This window comes from Phacochoerus africanus, chromosome 11, assembly GCF_016906955.1.
Source record: "Phacochoerus africanus isolate WHEZ1 chromosome 11, ROS_Pafr_v1, whole genome shotgun sequence".
NCBI lineage: Eukaryota > Metazoa > Chordata > Mammalia > Artiodactyla > Suidae > Phacochoerus > Phacochoerus africanus.
In genome coordinates this window covers 58,474,655-58,496,105 of record NC_062554.1, presented here as the reverse complement: position 1 = coordinate 58,496,105, position 21,451 = coordinate 58,474,655, and the positions used below count along the sequence as shown (strand labels likewise).

Sequence of the window (21,451 nt, the reverse complement as noted above, 5' to 3'; positions counted from 1 at the left end):
GGATGGTCGAAGGGTTGATGGTGGCTCTTGGCCCTGTGGCCCCTGGCTGTGCTATAGTGAGTTCCTGGGTCCGAATACTGGACCTCAAGTCAGCCTAGCTTATGGCTCCCTTTTTCATGCTTCAGATTCCTCTTTTTTTTTTTTTTTGTTTTTGTTTTTGTTTTTAGGACCACACCCACAGCATATGGAAGTTCCCAGGTGAGGGGTCAAATCAGAGCTGTAGCCGCTGGCCTACACTGCAGCCACAGCAACACCAGATCTGAGCCACATCTGTGACTTACACCACAGCTCATGGCAACACCAGATCCTTAACCCGCAGAGCAAAGTCAGGGATAGAACCTGCGTCCTCATGGATCCTTATCAGTTTCTTAACTGCTGAGCCACAGAGGGAACTCCCATGGCTCCCTTTTCCATGCTTCAGAATCCTCTTCCTTAAAGTGGGAAACTATCACCACCCTCTAGGGTTATCCGGGGTATTACATAACTAAGTATGTGTAAACTAGTCAGCATACAGTAACCACTTAATAAATGGCAGCTCTCATGATTATTCTCATGGATCCCACAACTCGGTCTGACCACATTTTAATCCCCATGATCCTTAATACAAGAAAATCTCTGTGTGAAAATGAAAGACTAATCAGGGACTTAATAATAACAAACTTTACAAAGGATTCACCACAGATCCCTGAAAGTTCTACTCCGTTTACTTAAAATAGGATTTGATTGACAAGGGATACAATTTCTTGGGCTCATTTCTGCTACGAAAGCAGGTACGGCTGCATAGCCCATGTGAGACCAGCTGGGGGCTTGAGAAATGGCTCTAATTTCACAACTAAGAAGAAGAGGATATAAACATATCACATACATGTGTTTTTTCTCCTTAACTTTCCTTTGGATGCAGCAAGCATGGCTGACAGAATGCAGTCTGCTGGTTTCTCTAAGAATGAGTGAACTAAAAATATCACTTATATCTGGAATGTAATATAAGGCACAAAGAACGTTTCCACAGAAAAGAAAATCATGGACTTGCAGAATAGACTTGTGGTTGTCAAGGGGGAGGGGGAGGGAGTGGGATGGTTGGGGAGCTTGGGGTTAATAGATACAAACTATTGCCTTTGGAATGGATTAGCAATGAGATCCTGCTGTGTACCCCTGGGAACTATGTCTAGTCACTTATGATGCAGCATGATAATGTGCAAAAATAGCATGTATACATGTATGTGTAATGGGGTCACCATGCTGCACAGTAGAAAAAAAATTGTATTGGGGAAATAACTATTAAAAAATAAGATCTCATGGAAGAGGACTGACCTCTAATATGTCTGATTCTAAAAAAAAAATAAATTAACACATTTCTACCACAATTAAAAAAAAAAAAAGATCTCTTAGGAAAAAAAAAAAAGCCCTAGAGGGACCGAATCTGTTTTTTTCTGGCTCTAGCTCTGAGGTACAGCTTCAAACAGCCAGTGAGGACATTAGGAACGAAACCTAGAGACCAAGGTTGGGGAGTGGGGTGGGCCGGACAGTTCTAAATACCTGACTTCTGTTATTTGAGAGGAATCTTCCTTACACACATCAGTGTTGGTTGCTAGCGAGCAGGGGCTGAAGTTATAGTGTGAGGGTGACAGGGTCCCCTCGCCATCATCTACCTGCCAGGCTCGGCAGGGTCTTCACTGTTTATGGACTTTTCTTAAACTGGGGGGACTTATCTTCTCAGCTCCCTCAGCTTTCTGTTTGGTACCTAAGCCTGGTTGCTTCCAAGCTCCCCAGGCTGTCCTGTTTCTCTTGCCCCATGTCCCACACAAGGAAGGTGAATTCCCCCAAACCTTCACAGGCATCTATTACCCTGATTCCATCAGAAAGCAGTAGTTAGAGATGCAATTGAAAGTCACATAAACTGATGTCAGCTATGAATTGCATAACTATCTGTCTGTATATCAGCCTATCTACATATCTACCTAGCTACCTACCTGCCTATCTATCCATCTATCTATGAATCTATCTGCCTATCTATCTAATTTGTATCTACCTGTCAATCTGTGTACATATCTGTCTATCTAATACCTATCTATCTACACATAAAAATGACAGCAAAATCCTTAGCATGGATCCTGACACATATTAAGAATTTATTTGATAGTTGAAACCAAATAGATGCATATTTTTGAATATGTATGAACATGCATACACAAAATACAATATATTATCTTACGGATACATAGCAAAGAAAAAGAATCCACCCCCCCTTTTTTTGCTCTTTTTTTCATGGCTGCACCTGTGGCATATGGGAGATCCAAGGCTAGGGGTCGAATCGGAGTTGCAGCTGCCAGCCAATGCCACAGCCACAGCAATGTGCCAGATCTGAGCTGCATATGCTACTTACACCACAGCTCATAGCAAAACAGGATCCTTTAACCCCCTTAATGAGGTTACGGATTGAAACCACAACCTCAGGGATACTAGTCATGTTCTTAACTCACTGAGCCACAACGGGAACTTCCCCCTTAATTTTTTTAAGTGGGACGTTTTTCTAGGAGTAATCTTTTGCTTCTTATTAAGAAGGAGCTGCAGTCATAAACAAAAGTATTTGAAAAAGAGCCCCTTGTGTTCCACGGAGCCAGGTCCTGCGTGTCTCTGAGGCCCATCCTTTCCCTGAATGACAGAACTAGTTGTCTTTGCAGATGTGGCTCCAGCCGGCGGCCACAGAAGCCTGTGCTTTTCTGCTGCCTGCCTTTCCACAAGGACCCTCCGCTTAATTTTGCATGCAGACCCTCTATTACGGGGGATGATTTCAAAGTCAGAAAGCACACAGCTGGATGTTTGGAGTTTGCAGCTTGATGTCTGGAACCTGGGTATTTGTAGTAGTGCAGCTGATGGCTGCTAAAAAAATAAAAAATAAAAAAAGAAATAAAGAAATCAGCTTTTGATTTGTAAACTCAGCCAATTTGATCTGAAAGACATTGATAGGGTATAAATATAGAACTCCGCTGTGTCATATTACCTCAGTACGCTGGCTGGCTGTTGGCTTTCTCTTTTTCTACATCTTTAGAGATATAGTGCTGCGGGACATGAAGTTGCCTTGAAATTCCTCGTCCAGATTAACTTATGGGGGTTCTCTTCACTTAAGAGGCCCTTAAGGGGTTAAGGTTCTCCTGGCTCCATCGCCACAGATGGGGTCAGAAGTCCACGTGCAGGGGGTCACCCTCGCCACCTGGCCTTGAACAGCCGTGGGAAAGCAGGATTGTCTGTACAGTCAGTCTGCACTTTAGCCATAGAGACAGTGTCCGGATTGACAGCAGGTTTTTGGTTTGGTTTGGTTTGGTTTTTTTGTGTGTGTGTGTCTTTTCTAGGGCTGCATCTGCAGCATATGGAGGTTCCCAGGCTAGGGGTCGAATCAGAGCTACAGCTGCCAGCCTGTGCCACAGCCACAGCAACGACAGATCCGAGCCATGTCTGCAAACTACACCACAGCTCAAGGCAAGGCCGGATCCTTAACTCACTGAGTAAGGCCAGGGATCGAACCTGCAACCTCATGGTTCCTAGTCGGATTCACTAACTACTGAGCCGCTATGGGAACCCCGATAGTAGGGGTTCTTATCAGAGAATTGTAGAACTCGGAGCCCAGTGGTTTTAGGACCTCAGGAAATGACATCATGTGTGTGCTTGTGTGTGTATCTGGGTGTGTGTGTCTGTGTGTGTGTGTTCTCCCCAATGTAAGATGGTATTTCTTTCTGAAAGGTCTGAAAGGAGCACTGGACACAGAAAGATTCATTTTTACCTTCTATCATCTCCCAGTGAGGGTATAGAACTAAATCTCTATCAGCCCCCCAGCCCCTCAAAGGAAAACAGAAAACTCAAAATATAACTGATGATCAGAATGAAGAGATAACTCTAAGAGTAAAGCAGAGACTCGTGTGTGTTTCATTAAATATTTTGCTGAGGATTAGAGTTCTTGTCATGGCACAGCCAAATCTGGCTAGAAACTATGAGGTTGTGGGTTTGATCCCCGGCCATGCTCTGTGGGTTAAGGACTCAGTGTTGCTGTGAGCTGTGGTGTAGGTCGCAGACTCGTCTCAGATCTGGCATTGCTGTGGCTGTGTTGTAGGCCGGCAGCTGTAGCTCCGATTCGACCCCTAGCCTGGAAACCTCCATATGCCATGGGTGCAGCCCTAAAAAATATATTTCGTGGAGGATAGAAGTTGAAGTAACTTATAAAACCTCCTACTGAAGAATAGGTATGCAGATCTGAGGAGTGCTTTGTTCATTAAACGAGGGAGTTCCCCTCCCACTGAGACTTGGATGAAAGGAACGGAGTGTGCAGGGTTTTATTCATTCCCCGGAGACTGAGGACCACTGGGGATCAATCAGAGGCCTGCTGAACATGGAGGAAAGAGGGAGCAAGGCTTTCTCTTCTCGTACAGCAGCCTCAGGTGCAGAGCAGATGGAAGGCTTTCCTGAAGGATTCCACTTGGAGGTGACTGTACCAAGCAAACACTTAATGGCAAAAGTTCCACTTGGGGAAAGGGAAACAGAAGAAAACCTGGGGTAGGATCAAATCCATAGTGAAGATAATCTAATAAATAAATCTAGAGCAGATCTTGAGAGGACGCGACAAGGTGCCATCTATGCTGGAGATGGAGATGCCAGCCTTCACTTATGGTTGGCCTGGGGTGGGGGCGATGGGACAGACAGCCCCTGTGTGTAAGAGGATGACTTAAGAAAACCACGTGGACATGTCCGTAGAAAAGCAGGAAGCATGATGATGTAGGCTCATTTGGCTCTAGTGGGAAAGGGAGGCTTTACGCAAACCACGGTACATAACAGGAATTCAATTACAGCCTCTGACTTTCTTTAACATCATAGAATTTTTGCAAGAAGTTCACAAAATACACTGAAAGTACTATTACTGAACCCCACTGGCTGAGACAGAGCCCTGCCCACTTGTTTGTGGGGACCTCCTCCCCTGGTTTCTGCTCTTCCTCTTCACACAGGTGGACCTTTAATGCCATCAAGTCCATGTGAGGAGAGGATGTGCGGAAAAGGAGAGTCGATTTACTCTTTCATTAGTTTCACTGCTGACCTTTTCTTCTACTTCATTTTGTACAAAACCTAAACGTAGACATGCAAACCTGCGTCCTGATGGAACCCGATGTGTGAAAGCAAGACAACCAGGATCCTTCAGAATGAGCATGGAGCCACTTAGCCCTGATCATGGCTTTTCCTCTTAGGAATCATGTAGCCTTGAGTAAATTACTGAGCCCCAGTTCCCTTGTGAGTGCATCGTGGATACGGTTTTATTCCTCCTTCATGGGTTGGGTCTGAGAATTAGATGAGCGAATTTAAGAAGATGCACAGTCTTTCGACATATAGGAGATGGTCTATCAATGTCAGGAGGAAGACGCTCTGGGAGAAATTTGAATTACTCAACCCTTACATGATAGCATCTTACAAGGTCCACTGCTCTGCTCCCTCTGTCTTCTCCCCTCTGTCAGTCTACACTCTGAATCCCATTTCTGCATTTCCAGTTCCCTGCTCTGCTCTTGATTTCCACATCTGTGTCACCATGCCAGGGTGGCTGGCTGAACTCTGCCCGGAACTGCCATCAGAATGCCACATGTGTGTATCCTGGACCCCACGCTGTGTCATCATCCTGTCCCTCCAACCTGCTCTCAGCCCCAGGACTGCTCATCTCTGCTGATGGCCTCGCCACTCCCCATGCTCCTCTGATAAGAAATAGTCACAAGGCATGCCTCTTCCTTCACTCAGTCCTCACCTTCAGTCAACAAGTCCTGTTGTTTTTACCCACTTTACAGTTTTCAAATTTCGTTGCCTCTTCCCCTCAGTGTTAGCTGTGTTATTTCACTCCCCACTATCTACTCTGGATTATTATAATCCCCTCTTCACTGATCCCCCTTCCTCCAGTTTATCCCATATACTATTGTCCAAACAACTGCAAATGATAAAAATCCACTTCCCTGCTTAAATCGTGGAGCTGCTCTACTCCTCCCTGACATGGTGTATCAAATCCTTCTGAGCTGGCTTTTGCCTAAGTGTCTAGAGTCTTCTATTGCCAAACCCTTTCTCTCTTCCCTCTAGATGCCCAGGAAAGTTCCAAAAATACCAAGTTGTTCATCTATGCCTTCATCCTCTCCTTCTTTGCCTTCAGAACCATCTCGGCTATCACTCCTTTGGGAATCCTCTCTTGACAACCAACATTCCTTACCTCATCTCTACCCAGTTTAGTTTTTTGCTTCTAGTGTTGCACTAATTCCACTGCATGGTTATGTAATTGTGTGTGTTTACTCCACTCAGATTTATAAGAGAGAAGGGGCTCTTATTTATCTCTGTCTCATCAATATCTATAGCAGTGTTGAACACAAAGAAGGCACTGAGTGATCTTATGGTCAAATACTAAATGAATGAACTGACCAACTCTAATTTTGGTGGCTGATCTGACTCCCATAATCTTATGGTCAAAGACTGAATGAATGAACTGTCTGTAATTCTGGTGGCTGATCTGACTGTTATAATGAACTATTCAAACCTTCTTTGGTGACTTTAAGAAGACAGAAGATATCTATCTTTTGAGTATACACATACACACACACACACATACACACACAGGGCTGGACACATAAAGAGACCTTGCAAACCTCCTAAGGTTAAATAATTTTAACCCACATTTCCTAAGAGGGACTAAAAAGCCTTCATCAAGCTAGCCCTGGAGAGAATAAGAAAAGAGCTTGGTTTGGGCATCTCCACAAATACCCTTAGTTAAAAGCTCTTGTGGCTAATGTCCCTGCTTCCTCCCAATGAGCGAGAACGCAGCGTGTTTCAGAAGCAGCTAATCAGAAGTATCTCAGAGAGCTTTCTTATGTCATCATCAATCCAGTTGCATTTTTTTTTTCTGGGTGGAATCAGCGTGGTGATTCGGCTCTGTCTATATGCAATTAGTACTGGAATGATTGCAGGGAATGTGATTAGGATTTTTACCTTGCTGGGATAGGCAGGCAGGGGCAAAGTGCTGCCATCTACACAAAGCAGGCCTCGGCTGAAGGAGGGGTGCCTCTGCAGTAGAAACACTAAGAGGCACTATGATGAAAGCTCCATGCAAGGAACAGAAGCTGGCAACTGAGGGTGTGGAACAAGCAAGAGCTTGAACTTGACCTTGGCCTAATAGGGCAAAACCATGTGGGAGCGTGGAAACCTCCTTGAGAAACCCTGGCACCTGCTTCAAGAGGGTTGACACTGAAAATGCACAGAGATGAACGAGGCTCCCGGTTCTCACAGGTGCTCATGTGACTCCCCTTCCCCTTCTTTCTCAGGATCCCTGGGCTTGGCTGCCCCAACAGTGCTAAGTCCTTTCCACCTCTGCTTGTCCTCAGCCGAAACTGCATTAACACCCTTTCCTCTGGTCTCCTTCCAACCTAATCACTCTCTTCCTTTTCCACAATCCAAGAGATGGGATAAAGAAACACTTTGATGACCAGCAAAAATACCATTGGTCTTTGAAGTGAAAAATCTAACAACCGTAGCCGAGGGCCCAGGAGTTATTCTTTATCTCTGTTCTAATTCTTTCCTTCAGGGACTAACTGCCACATCTAAGACCTGACTGCTGGCACCTTCCACAGTGCAGCAAAGGAGCGGACAGGAGCTGGCAATTCAAACAATGGAGCCAGCAGCTGGTGAAGAAAGGGGAGAAAGATACAGACAGACAGACAAGGAAGAGTGTGAGAAAACCAAAGATCAAATGCACAATAAAATGACATGTCAAACAGAGAAAGTAGGGAGAACGCAAGTGTTTGTTAAAGGCAATCCCCCCAGTTGCTTAGGTAAGTCAGAAGCCCCATCCCATCTTCTGTGTGCTCATCAAAGCTCAAAGCCATTGTCGGCCCCATGGAAGTAGGTGGCCATAACCAGTCTACCTGGCTGAACATCTGGCCGAACACAATCTGAGTGTCCTAGGATGCTCTGAAGACCCCAGCACCAGCCTGGGGAATAGCTGTCTCCAGGAAGGGGCTTCACAACCCATCCTTACAGAATAGGGTCAGCAAAGGTTTTCTGTAAAAAGCCACACTGCAAGGTTTCCTTTAAAAACCTTGCGGGCCTGCACCCTACGGAGCAGCTGCTGAACTTGGCTGCTGCAGGTGCAAAAGCTGCCACGGAGATGGAGAGCAGCTGAACTCCAAGGAAGCTTTGTCACAGACAATGACATTTCAACATCACATCATCTTACTGTGTCACAAAATATCTTTCTTCTTTTGCTGGACACTTAACTATTTAAAAATGGAAGAAACATTCTTTCAGGGGACAGGCTGGACTTGGCCCGCAGGCTGTAGTTTGCAGACCCTCGATGGATAAGTCTGACCTCTCCAGTCTCTGTAGCCTCCATGTCACACTGTTTCCTAAATACTTTCCTATGTCTTAAGTCCACAGACTTTTTTTTTTGTCTTTTGTTGTTGTTGTTGTTGTTGCTATTTCTTGGGCCGCTCCCTTGGCATATGGAGGTTCCCAGGCTAGGGGTCTAATCGGAGCTGTAGCCACCGGCCTACGCCAGAGCCACAGCAATGCGGGATCCGAGCTGCATCTGCAACCTACACCACAGCTCACAGCAACGCCGGATCGTTAACCCACTGAGCAGGGGCAGGGACCGAACCCGCAACCTCATGGTTCCTAGTTGGATTCGTTAACCACTGCGCCACACCGGGAACTCCCGACTTTTTTTTTTTTTTTTTTTAATGTGTATTTCTTTCTTTCTTTTCTTCTTCTTCTTCTTCTTTTTTTTTTTTTTTTTTGTCTTTTTAGGGCCATACCCACAGCATATGGAGGAACCCAGGCTAGGGGTTGAATCGAAGCTGTGGCTTCGGGCTTAACGCCACAGCCACAGCAATGTAGATTTGAGCCTCGTCTGTGACCTACACCACAGCTCATGGCAACTTTGGATCTTTAACCCACTGAGTAAGGCCAGGGATCAAACCTGCATCCTCATGGATACCAGTAAGATTCATTTCCACTGGGCCACAACAGGAACTCCTCCATGGTCTTTAAAAACCCTCCTGTTCTGCATTTGCGAACCTGCCCTGCACGATCTCTCATGCCTCCTGTTCTTGGAGAAACTAAGTCTGGGAGAATGTGTCCCACTGCAGACCTTCCCTGTCCACTGGAGGGTGAGGAAACCTTTTATTGTTTCTTGGTATCTTTGCTCTGTAATGAAACTTCTAGACCACATCTTAAACAAACAAACAAACCTGCACCTTTGAAGCTTATGCCCTCTGATGACAGCCCCTCCCCTTCCTCACCATACCTCTGCTCTGGGCTGAGCTCTGGAGAGCTTCTTGGAGCACCTGTGCTCCCAGTTTAGCTTGTTCACCAGCATCCCAACTCCAGCCATCATTCTCAGTGATTCCGTTGTCCAGACATATATCTACCCAAAGCCGGTTCTCACACTCCTGATTTCCTCACCTCCAGTGAGTTTTCCTCTGCTCACCTCATTGGCCCACTCCACAGTCATACCTGGAACCTGTCAGAAACCACGCTGCCTCCAAAGCCATGAATCTGAGGTCTCAGTCCATCTGGGACTTCCCATCTCTGCCAGAGAAAGAATTACTCCACTGCACTGAGGCCTCAGTGGATTTCATTGACCCTTAGACCATCATTTTGAGACAACTCAGATTTTCATGACCCATCATTGTCTTCTCTTCCTGGGAAATACCTAAAATGACTTCATCTCTACCTGTATATGTTTCACTAGCCCGAGGAATCCCTGCTCTAGATGGATCTGAATTTCTCACTTTTTTAAAAATGATTTTTATGTTTCCATTATCCTTGGTTTACAGTGTTCTGTTAATTTTCTACTGTACAGCAAAGTGACCCAGTCACACATACATATATACATTCTTTTTTTTTTAAATTTTTTCCCACTGTACAGCAAGGGGATCAAGTTATCCTTACATGTATACATTTTTCCCCACCCTTTGTTCTGTTGCAATATGAGTATCTAGAAAAAAATATGGAATGCTTCACGAATTTGTATGTCATCGTTGCGCAGGGGCCATACTAATCTTCTCTGCATCGTTCCAATTTTAGTATATGTGCTGCCGAAGCGAGCACCATATATACATTCTTTTTCTCACATTATCCTCCATCATGCTCCATCATAAGTGACTAGATATAGTTCCCAGTGCTAAACAGCAGGATTTCATTGCTTATCCATTCCAAATGCAATACTTTGCATCTATTAACCCCAGATTCCCAGTCCATCCCACTCCCTCCCCCTTCGCAACCACAAGTCTGTTCTCCAAGTCCATGAGTCTCTTTTCTATGGAAAGTTTCATTTGTGCCATATATTAGAGGCCAGATATAAGTGATGTCATGTGGTATGTGTCTTTCTCACTTTCTTTGCTTAGTATGAGAGTCTCTAGTTTCCTCCATATTGCTGCAAATGGCACTGTTTTGTTCTTTTTTATGGCTGAGTAGTATTCCATTGTGTATATGTACCACATCTTCTTAATCCATTCATCTGTCAATGGACATTTATGTTGTTTCCATCTCTTGGCTATTGTGAATAGTGCTGCAATGAACATATGGGTGCATGTATCTCTTTCAAGGAAAGTTTTGTCTGGATATATGCACAAGAGTGGGGTGGATCTGAATTTCTGTCTTCTCTGTGTCTGCTCTGGAAACATACAAATAAGTAGCCCGGTTCCACCATGCATTCAACTGAGCATGCTCACTGGAGTTCTCCAGTGGTTCTCATAACCTCGATCTTTACTCTCAAGGGTCACTTTTCCCTTCTTCAATCTCTGCAGACATATGGCTGCCTCACCATTCTCTCCTTCCATCTGGTATTATCTACTGATGATCTTCTGATGGGGGGGGGGCTCCCAGAAACCACTGGATGGACATCTTCTCATGATCAGATCTACAGACCTCTATATCTGTGCTTGCCATCTCCTGGTCCTCTAAGTTCAAGAACACTTAAATGTTGTGACTCTTCGTTGCAATCACTCACTGGAAAATACCCTCAGCTTCTTCACCTTTGTTCCTGCTGTAGTAGCTGTCACTCAGAACAGCTGTCTGTCTTTCCTTGTATCAAAATGCTAATTCCTACTTCTGATCTCTCTGTTGTTTTTTTCCCCCTCTCGTCTTTCAAGGACTTTACTCCACTAGTTACCTCTACTTTCTCCTACGTCTTCATCCGCTTTTGCTCTACTGGACTCTCACCATGGGTGTACTTCTCTCACTGTTTGTTTGTTTATTCCTTAAGGATTTTTAAAATTGAGGCATGGTTGACATATAACATTATATTAGTTTCAGGTGTATAACAATGATTCAATATTTTTGATATCACAAGATGATCACCACAATGTCTCATTAATATCCATCAACATACCCACTGAGACTTTTTTCCTTGTAATGAGAAACTTTAAGATCTAGTCTCTTAGCAGCTCTCAAATATGCAATACATGCTATTAACTATTGTCACCATGAATACACTGCACTGTAGGACTTATTTATTTTGAAACTGGACGTTTGTACTTTTTGACCCTCTTCACCCATTTGGCCAACCCCCAACCCCTAGTCTCTGGTAACCACCAATCTCTTCTCTGTTCATACTTTTTATAATTATTATTTTAAAACACATCATTCTGGGTAGTCACACTAATTGACTTTAGACATAAATTACAGTTTGCTCTCCCAGGTGTAGTTCACAGCTGTGACCTACCTATACATATTTTTTTTCACACTCATCTGCCTTGACACCTCTGCTGTCCAATGACCCCATTCTTTTCAGGCTCTTTTTCACAGTCACACTTCTTGGGACTCTTGTCCAAATGTGCTACCATGAATTCTTTGCCTCACATTAATACCTCGATCAGCACAATCCAGCTTCTGCCCACATCTCTCCACTGAACTTACACACATCCAGGTCACTAAATGATGGCCAAGTTGCCAAATCCATTATATACATCTTAGTGTTTTCTTAAGAGACTTCTTGGCAGGAATCCATGACACTCCTTTAAAGGGTCTTCTCTCGACTTCTATAATGACACATTTTCCTGGTTGTTCATTTACTGCTCTGATGCTCCTTCAAAAATCTCCTTTATTGGCTTTCCCTATTTTATGCAACCTCTCTGTGTTGGGATTCAGGCATTCTTTTCTTTTCTCATGGTCCAATAATTTCCCAGGCAATGTCATATATTTCATGATTTCATACATGTATGTTTATGGCAATAACTCATAAGTTTATATCTTCACTGTATTTTCTTTTCTTTTCTTTTCTTTCCTTTCCTTCCCTTTCCTTTCCTTTCCCTTTCTTTTTCTTTCTTTCTCTCTCTTTCTTTCTTTTTTCTTTCTTTCCTTCTCTCTCTCCCTCTCTTTCTCTTTTGTCTTTTTAGGGCCACACCTGCCTCATATGCAAGTTCCCAGTCTAGGGCTCGAATCAGATTTGCAGCTAACACCACAGCCACAGCAATGCCAGACCCAAGCCTCATCTGCAACCTACATTGCAGCTCACAGCAATGCCGGATCCTGAACCCACTGATCAGGGCCAGAGATCAAACTCACGTCCTCATGGATATTACTTGGGTTTGTTACCACTGAGCCACAACTGAACTCCTTATTTCTCTTTCATGAGCCCTGGAGTCCCATATGCATTAACCTTACCTAAAATAGTCAGTTGGAAGTCTCCCAAATTTGGTACGTCCAACGGGGAATTCTTAACTCCTTTAAACTTTATTTTCCTTTAGTTTTCCTCTTTAACAAATAGCACCTTTATTGACCACATTACTCATTTCAGATATTCCGGAAGTCATTCTCAACCGGTCTTCCTGACCGTAATACTGAATTTATCATTAAGTCTTGTTGATTCTACCTCTAAAATAGATCTTGAATCTATCCTCTTCTCTCATTTTTGCATGTATCATCTTTTACTTTGGAGACTATTGCAATAGCCTCTGACTTTCTAAAGCTCAGACAAAACTTGTTTTCACGCATTAGCTATTTTATTTTTATTTTTCAATAATACTATGAGGTAGGTATGGGCATCTGATCAAGTCAGACACACTCAGCATACATCCCTATAAGGCCCATCGTGACTCAACCCTTCTTTATTGCATTACCACGTTTCCTGAATATATTTCTATACTTGGGTCAAATCTCACAGAAAACCTCCAAAGAATGCCATCTTATGTTTCGTCTCCAGTTTTACCACCATCTGAAACATCCTTTTCTTTCAGGTCACAGCTCAGATGTCACCTGTTATGAAAATCCTCCCTTAAACTTTCTGTTGCCCTTGAGATAACACCTCCTTGTCCCCTTTCACTTTATACCCTAAACACCCAGGGCTTACTCCATGATCACACCTGTTATACCATATTGCAAAGGATTATTTACCTATTTCTCCCTTCAGACTGAAAGTTCATAAAAGGAAGATAATACTTCTGGATGTGAAACATATAGTTATTCATAATATATAGTTGTGTCTATATAATGCATATATATAGTTATTAAGTGAATAAATGAATAAAGTATTTTTGATGTATTCCCTGCTCTCAACAAATTTATAATTTACATCAGTTCTTTGTTCATACTTGTACAGACAGGGTTTATTAAAGTAACCCACTTTACATCTAAATGCATATGCAGAGCCTCCAAATGAAGGAATGCGCCCCTATAATTTAAGAGGCTTAAATCACATAGCTGGCTCTGTCATCCCTTTACCTATTACTCTCAGCTTCCTTTTTTCCTATATTAACGGTTTGTCAAGGGCAGGACAGTGGGGATGTCTGTTCTCAGATAGTATTTAAAATTACACATGCATGGTGATAATAAAAAAAAAAGGCAACAGACTGATTCAACCTGTTATTGTTAGTAGCATTGATTCTCTATAGCACTCACTGTTCCAGTTAAGATAAACACCCTTTAACAGATCTCTCCCACTCCTTACATGGATACTAGTGGGGTTCGTTACTGCGGAGCCACAATGGGAACCCCCCCTATTTCTCTTACAGGAACCCTGAACCCCCACATGCATTAACCTTACCTAAAACAGTCACTTGGAAGTCTCCCAAATTTGATACATCCAACATGGAACTTTTAACTCCTTCAAACTTTATTTCCCTTCAGTTTTTCTCTTTAACAAATAGCACCTGTATTGACCACATTGCTCGTTTTAGATATTTTGGAAGTCATACTCAACCTGTCTCCATAGACAAAACACATTAAAAAAAAAATCTGAGGACTCTGAAAAGTAAACAATAAGAGGTGCATTGGTGGTGGTGGGGGTGGGAGGTGGAGGGGGGTGGGTGTGAATCAAAACTTGAAGAAGGGCTAAAACAGTGGTTAAGTTTCCTGGTATTTTTCTTTCCTCCTACCTTTTTTTTTGGCCTAGACTCAGAGCAGCCAGAATTCTGAAACTGCCTAGTAGATGCTAACAAAACAAAACAAAACAAAACAAAAAACAAACTTTGAGATAAATCTCTTTTTGGTCGGAAGATGGGGGAAGGGAAAACTTGCAGGATGGAAAGGATGAGGGACCTTTCCTTCTGCTCTTGTTTGTTTTGTCCCTTTTTCCCTCCTGGCTCTGCCCTAAGGTGAACCTGTGTCCTGAAGCTGCAGTCCAGCAGCAATGGTCACAGCTGCTGTGGCTACCTAAAGCTTGAAAAAAATCCTTCTATGTGACCAGAGGAACTAAGGAAAGGGGGCCCCTCCCTGTGTTTAGAAGAACGTGAAGAAATTTCAGCTGCATTTTTTTCTTCTCTTTTTTTCTCTTGCACCACTTTTCCCTGGAGTTTGATGCAGTCACAAGAAATGAGACCATTCATTTCACAGGAGGTGAATGGTTTTGCTTTCTGGTCAGAGGGCAAAGGAAGGGGGCCCATGGGAGCTCAAGAAGGGGTCCCCCAAAAGCATGTATACAATCTTCAGGCTCACACCTGAATGTGTGTGGCACGCCCCCCCAAACAGTATAACTACGTCCCACAAAATGAAGGTGAGCACTCTTAAGATGAGTATGAACCTAGGCCCTTTCAACAGAGAACTAGAAGCCATAAAACAATAAAGAAAAACATTCAGAACTGAATTTTAGATATTCCATAGATAAACTCCCTAGGAGAATGGAGATAACAGAGTCAAGAGTCAGTGAACTTGAAAATAGAAGAACAGGAGTTCCCATTGTGGCTCAGCAGTAATGAACCTGACTAGTACCCACGAGGAAGTGGGTTTGAACCTCACTCAGTGGGTTAAGGATCCGGCATTGCCATGAGCTGTGGTGTAGGTTGCAGACACGACTCAGATCCCACATGGCTGGGGCTGTGGTGTACGCTGGTAGCTACAGCTCTGATTCAACTCCTGGTCTGGGAACCTCCATTAAGCCTTGGATGTGGCTCTAGAAAGACAAAAAACAAACAAACAAAAAAACAAACAACAACAACAACAAAAAAACGCACCAACATAGCTTACTTTAGCAACTAACAAAGTACACGGTACAATAAAGGTGCCAAACAAATGATATTTCATCCTGCATCAGAATCTTGGAGGTACCCAAGTTTTAAGGCATCTTAAACTCAACTTGTCCTTTAAGGAAATCTGGAGCTTCCATGCGCTGAGAAACTCAGTGTTCCCCCAGAGAGCTTGTGGGTTCCTGGGGAGCTCACGACCCTCTGAGGCTTGTGGCTCTGGGTTCTAGATTCCACTGACGTCACATTCTCCACCCTGCGCCTGTGTCCTGCCCAGGCTGTCTGGTTGGTAAACTGTCTATTTCAGTTCCCACAGAAACACGGATTCAAGGCTCTGTGAATTTTTTTTTTTGACGAGAGAGGAGATTATGTTTTCACAAAGCATATAAAGTAACTAAAATTTTACTTTTAAACAGTCTTGTCTCCAGAGATAATACACATGGTGCCTGCCAACCACATAAATGTTTATTGGATGGAGAGCCCACATTATTCTTCAGAATAGACACACATACACCAAACACGTCCCCAGAACACTTTTTCTTTTTATTCACATTCACCCTCTTGGGCATACACAGATCATAAGCTCATACATTTTTAAGTTATTGAGACACACTCCCATGCATGCTCACACATGCGTATATGTGAGCACAATTTCTTTCTTTATTTAGCAGAATACTTAGTTTGCCATTTATTTCCCTTTAAGTCTATTTTTTCAGATGTTCTGTATTGGGGAACATTCATGGAATCACAAGTCTCTGATTCATTTGCACTTGACATCCTATAATGATATTCTCTAGAGGTTGTTCAGTCTCTCAGATCCCTTTTTCAAGTCATTTTAGTGTTTTGTTTTCTCGGATAAACTGGATATATATATTTTTTTCCCCAGGAAGTCACAGAACCTCAACCTCATATGCACTCATAGTGCAACACCTATACAACTCAAGGGCCCTCTGCTGGGTCACACGCACGCCTGGCCTGACACACTACACAGCGCTGGATCAAAGAAGCTGCCTCTCAATCATAGGCGGACATGTCCCCAGACAGACCTTCTGAATGAAGTGCCCCACGCTCCTGCCATTATCCTATCTATACATCATGGAACAGAAGCATTTGGAAAGCTTAGCCTATTCTGACGACCCAAGTCACGACTCTGGTTATGATCATCGTGAGCGCACCACTGTTTGGGCATGAGACCAACACTGGGCTCTGCACCAAACAGAACTGAGACTGGCCCTGCCTCCATGGCTTAAAAACTGGGGACAGACAGATATGACACCCCAAAGGAATCCAGGAGCCTTTGTTAGCATGTACTGGCATCCACCACCTGAGGGGTTGCTGTGGGTCCAGAGAACATTTAGGAGGAGAGATATATCCTAAAGAGGAACTGGAAGGAGAAAGTCTTGGTTCACATATCAGGGAGAAGTTTGCTATGGTTGAGTCAGTTCAAGAGTAAGGGGGGCAGGGTGCTGGAAAAGAAAAACATCTCAAGGGAAGGATAAAGAGGTAGACGCCCAGGAAAAGCAGAACAAGGGGGCTTCTAGGCTCCTGGGGAGTCCAGGGATTGATGCCAGGCCTTCCTAAATGTGATGTGGTGGCCTTTATGGTGACACCAGAGGCATAGTGGTCAGTAACTTCAATCTGGCTGGAACTGCCCTGAGCAGGACCTGTGTGCAGTGTTCCTGTCCCAACCCCCTACTGGGTGTCTTTAGATGCCCCAGTCATCCTGACAACCAAGCATGTGTTCCCTCCACCCATATTCAAATACCCTCTGGCAACAGCACCTGGATGAGAGCCTTGAGGTCCAAGCTTGGTCAGACATGGTGGTGATGGGGTACAAGAAGTTCCAGCCACAGCCACACAGCAGAGGGACAAAAGCAAGTGACTTCCAACAGCTCCCTGTGGGGTGGGGGTGGTGATGAGGAGGACTGGAGTGTGTCATTCTGTGTTCTCTCTGTGTCATTATGTATCGACATATGTCATTCTGTGATCCCTCTGAGTCATTCTGTGATCCCTCTGCGTCATTCTGTGTTCTCTCTGTGTCATCCTGTGTCCATGTGTATCATTCTGTGATCTCTATGTCATTCTGTGTTCTATGTCATCCTGTGTCCATGTGTGTCATTCTGTGATCTCTCTGTGTCATTCTGTGTCCCTTTGCGTCATTCTGTGTCAGTGAGTGTTATCCTGTGTTCTCTCTCCCCAATTTCTCCTCACTGGTACTTCTCTGTTACCTACATCTCCTTCCTTCTTATCTTCTTCCAATCCTTCAAACAAGACCCTCTTCTAAGTAAGCACCAGAAACACAAGGCCATTTGGAAAGAACTCCTATGGACTTTCAGCCTTTATACCACTTCACCTGCTGTCATAGACGGGGCATCCTGCAGTCAGGCACCTGGCCAGTATGGGTTCCAGCTTGTCACTGTGCTCTCTGGGGAAAGTTGCTTATCTGATGTTCCCTTTGAAATGAGACGGAATGAATATCTACGCTATATTTTATAGATTCACTTAAATGCTTTACATATGTAGGAGCATCCTCTGAATTGTAGAAGCCTGCCTTAATCTTAGAGGCTGATATTTTTCAGAACCCAGGTACTCACTCTGAAGGTACTAATTCACGGTCAGTTGTCAGCCAGCAACCACGACTTTGGGGGCAGCACTTGGTGTGATCGGTCTTCCTCACAGGGGATCCCTCTAAGTTTGCATGCAACCCCCAGCGTTGCCTACCCAGGGCCAGTCCTAAGCATAGCTGCACTGGTCTCAGAGTGCCTTGGGCTAAGCCACATATATGGTATTAACCAGAGCCCCATGCACAGGAGTGTCAACTGTGCCTGGGATGGTAAAGACCCCTCAGAATGAGACTCATCCATCAAGGGCAGAATGAAGCTGAGATCTGGAGAACTGGCAGCCACAGGGCCATCAGGGGAAAAGGGAAGATCATTTCTTCTCTGAGAAAGGGATGCGCTATTAAGAATAAACCATATTGGAATTCCCATCATGACTCAGTGGTTAACGAACCCAACTAGTATCCATGAGGACATGGGTTCTATCCCTGGCCTTGCTCAGTGGATTAAGGATCCGGTGTTGCCATGAGCTGTGGTGTAGATCGCAGACATGGCTTGGATCCCATGTTGCTTTTGGCCGTGGCGTAGGCTGGTGGCTTCAGCTCCAATTCAACCCCTAGCCTGGGAACCTCCACGGGTGGCAGGTGTGGCCCTAAAAAGACCAAAAAACAAATAAACCATCTCAGCTGTAGCCTCGGACCCCAGAGTAAAACTGGTTTTGCAAATCAGATCCCAGGGGAGCCTCTAGGACATACCTCTAAAGGAGAAGCAGGGGTGAGTGCCAAACCACACAGCAAGCCAGGCCCAGGGGGATGCCACGGCCATATCCGGCCATACCTGATGGCAGTCATCTGCCCAGCCCGGGGAAGGGCAGAGGGAGAGATGATGCTAGGAGGGGCCAGCTGGGCAGGGATGCCAAGGAGGACGGTTTCATTTGGACGAAGAAACTCCCACTCCATTCTTTTCAGGATGTATATGGCAATTTAAAAAGGCTCACATGGAGTTCCCGTCGTGGCGCAGTGGTTAACGCATCCGACTGGGAACCATGAGTTTGCGGGTTCGGTCCCTGCCCTTGCTCAGTGGGTTAACGATCCAGCGTTGCCGTGAGCTGTGGTGTAGGTTGCAGACGCAGCTCGGATCCCGCGTGGCTGTGGCTCTGGCGTAGGCCAGTGGCTACAGCTCTGATTCGACCCCTAGCCTGGGAACCTCCATATGCCGCAGAAGCGGCCCAAAGAAACAGCAAAAAATAAAATAAAATAAAATTAAAAGGCTCATAAGGGTGAGAAGAAAGAGCTGCAAGGAGAGTTCAGAGCAGTGGTTTCTGATGATCACAGGGTGGAGGGTGTTGGGTGTGGGATGGGACATGCCAGGATTTCTTCCAGCTCATGCCCAAGTGAAGCCACAGAGAAGGCAGGGGGCAAGTTCAGTCCTGGGAGGGGCGTCAGGGGAGAGGGGGCAAGAGGTTGGGTGGGCTGGAGAGAAAGCAGGGCAGAATGGCTTTCCCTCAGCCTGTGACCCTGGCCCCTGTGGCTCCTTGATGTCCTGCAAGAGCAGCCCCAGAATGGACTCTACCCCTTCCCTCGTGGCTCCCCAGGTGAGCCAGCCCTCATCACCTTTAAGCTGGGCTTTCCTCATCCTGTCCACCTGGCAAAACTGTGAGCTCAGACCCCCAGGTTACTCAGGCTCCAGTGTGAGCCTGATGACTGTGGTATTTGCAGGGCTGGGACTCAAGGCAGGTTACCAGGGGCCTGGAGGAAACCCCACAGCCCCTGCAGGCCGGTGCCCCTGGAGATGGGGAAGCAGAAGGTATGGAGGGACTGTTGTTATAAACCTAATTATGCTGCCCACTTTCTTTTTTCTTTTTTCTCTTTTCTTTTGTCTTTGTTTTTTGTCTTTTTAGGGCCACACCAGTGGCATATGGAAGTTTCCAGGCTAGGGGTCGAATCAGAGCTGTAGCCGCTAACCTACACCACAGCCACAGCAACACCAATGCCGAGCCGCATCTGCGACCTACACCATAGCTCAGAGCAACACTGGATCCTTAACCCAGTGAGCGAGGCCAGGGGTCGAACCTGCATCCTCATGGATGCTAGTCAGATTCGTTTCCACTGAGCCACGACAGGAACTCCCAGTGCCGCCCACTTTCAAATTCACATGCTGAAGCCCCCACACCTGGTACCTCAGAATATGCCTTTTTGGAGATGGGATCCAAAGAGGTAATTTAGGTAAAATGAGGCCATCAGAGTGGACCCTCATCCAGCACGACTGGTCCCTGTAAGATGAGGATATTAGGACACAGACACACCTGGAGGGAGGACCCAGTGAGCATAGATATCTCCAAGCCAAGGAGAGAGGCCTCAGAAGCAGCCAGCCCTGCCCTTGGTCTTGGACTTCCAGCTTCCAGAACTCTGAGAAGGCAATGTCCTCTGCTTAAGTCCACAGAGTGTGGTCCTCTGTTACGGCAACCCCAGTAAGCAGGTGCACCTTGCGTATGTCTGCTCTCCCGCAGGTAAACAGAAACCAAGGCAAGGGAGGCGGATTCTCATTGGTTGCAGGTCTCCCACTTGTCCAATGTTCCACCTATTTAATTGTATTCAATACTCATGACCACTGTCCTTTCCAGAAACCAGGGGATTGAGGCTGGAGGTCAGGACACAGGTCCACCTGCATGAGAACCAAGTGCTTTGGACCTGCACAGGGCAGCTTCCCCAAAGGGAGGGGGCGGGGGAGTGAGGAGACCGGAGCAGGGAAGAGCCAGGACAGATAGGGAAGGAGACAGGAATGGAGACTCTAGGGTGGCGACAGAACAGGGACTGGCCAGGGGAGCCAGGTAAGAGCTGAGTGTTTCATTTGCAGACACCACTCCAAGCAGAGAAATTTCCACTTAAAGGGACAGGCCCAGTTAAGTCTTGGCCATCCTGGCTTCTCCTTCAGCCTTCTCAGCAAAAGCACTGTCATTCCTGAGACTTAGGACAGGGTGCTATGAAAAAGAGCCTTGGGAGTTCCCATCGTGGCGCAGTGATTAACGAATCCGACTAGGAACCATGAGGTTGTGGGTTCAATCCCTGGCCTTGCTCAGTGGGTTAAGGATCCAGTGTTGCCGTGAGCTGTGGTGTAGTTTGCAGACGCGGCTCAGAACCCGCGTTGCTGTGGCTCTGGCGTAGGCTGGCGGCTATAGCTCAAATTGGACCCCTAGCGCCTGAGAACCTCCATATGCTGCGAGAGCAGCCCAAGAAATGGCAAAAAGACCAATAAATAAATAAATAAATAAATAAATAAATAAAAAGGAGCCTTGAAGAGAGATGTATGTTTTATAGGATGTACGTTTTATAGGACGTTATACGTTCTATAGGATGCTTCCTCGCTTTTTTTCCCCTATTTTTCAACCTCTATACTCATGATGCAAAAACTTTAAAAATTCCAAAATTTTCACCC

General features: G+C 45.2%; 1 protein-coding gene and 1 non-coding gene across 6 annotated transcripts in view; both read right to left on the bottom strand.

Annotated features, from left to right (window-relative positions):
- NTM (neurotrimin) overlaps positions 1-21,451 on the bottom strand; it is a 999,601-nt gene that overhangs the window by 30,475 nt on the left and 947,675 nt on the right. The window lies entirely within an intron of this gene.
- LOC125112310 (U6 spliceosomal RNA) lies at positions 10,004-10,110 on the bottom strand. The gene has a single exon (XR_007131104.1). It is a non-coding gene; the product is annotated as a U6 spliceosomal RNA (small nuclear RNA).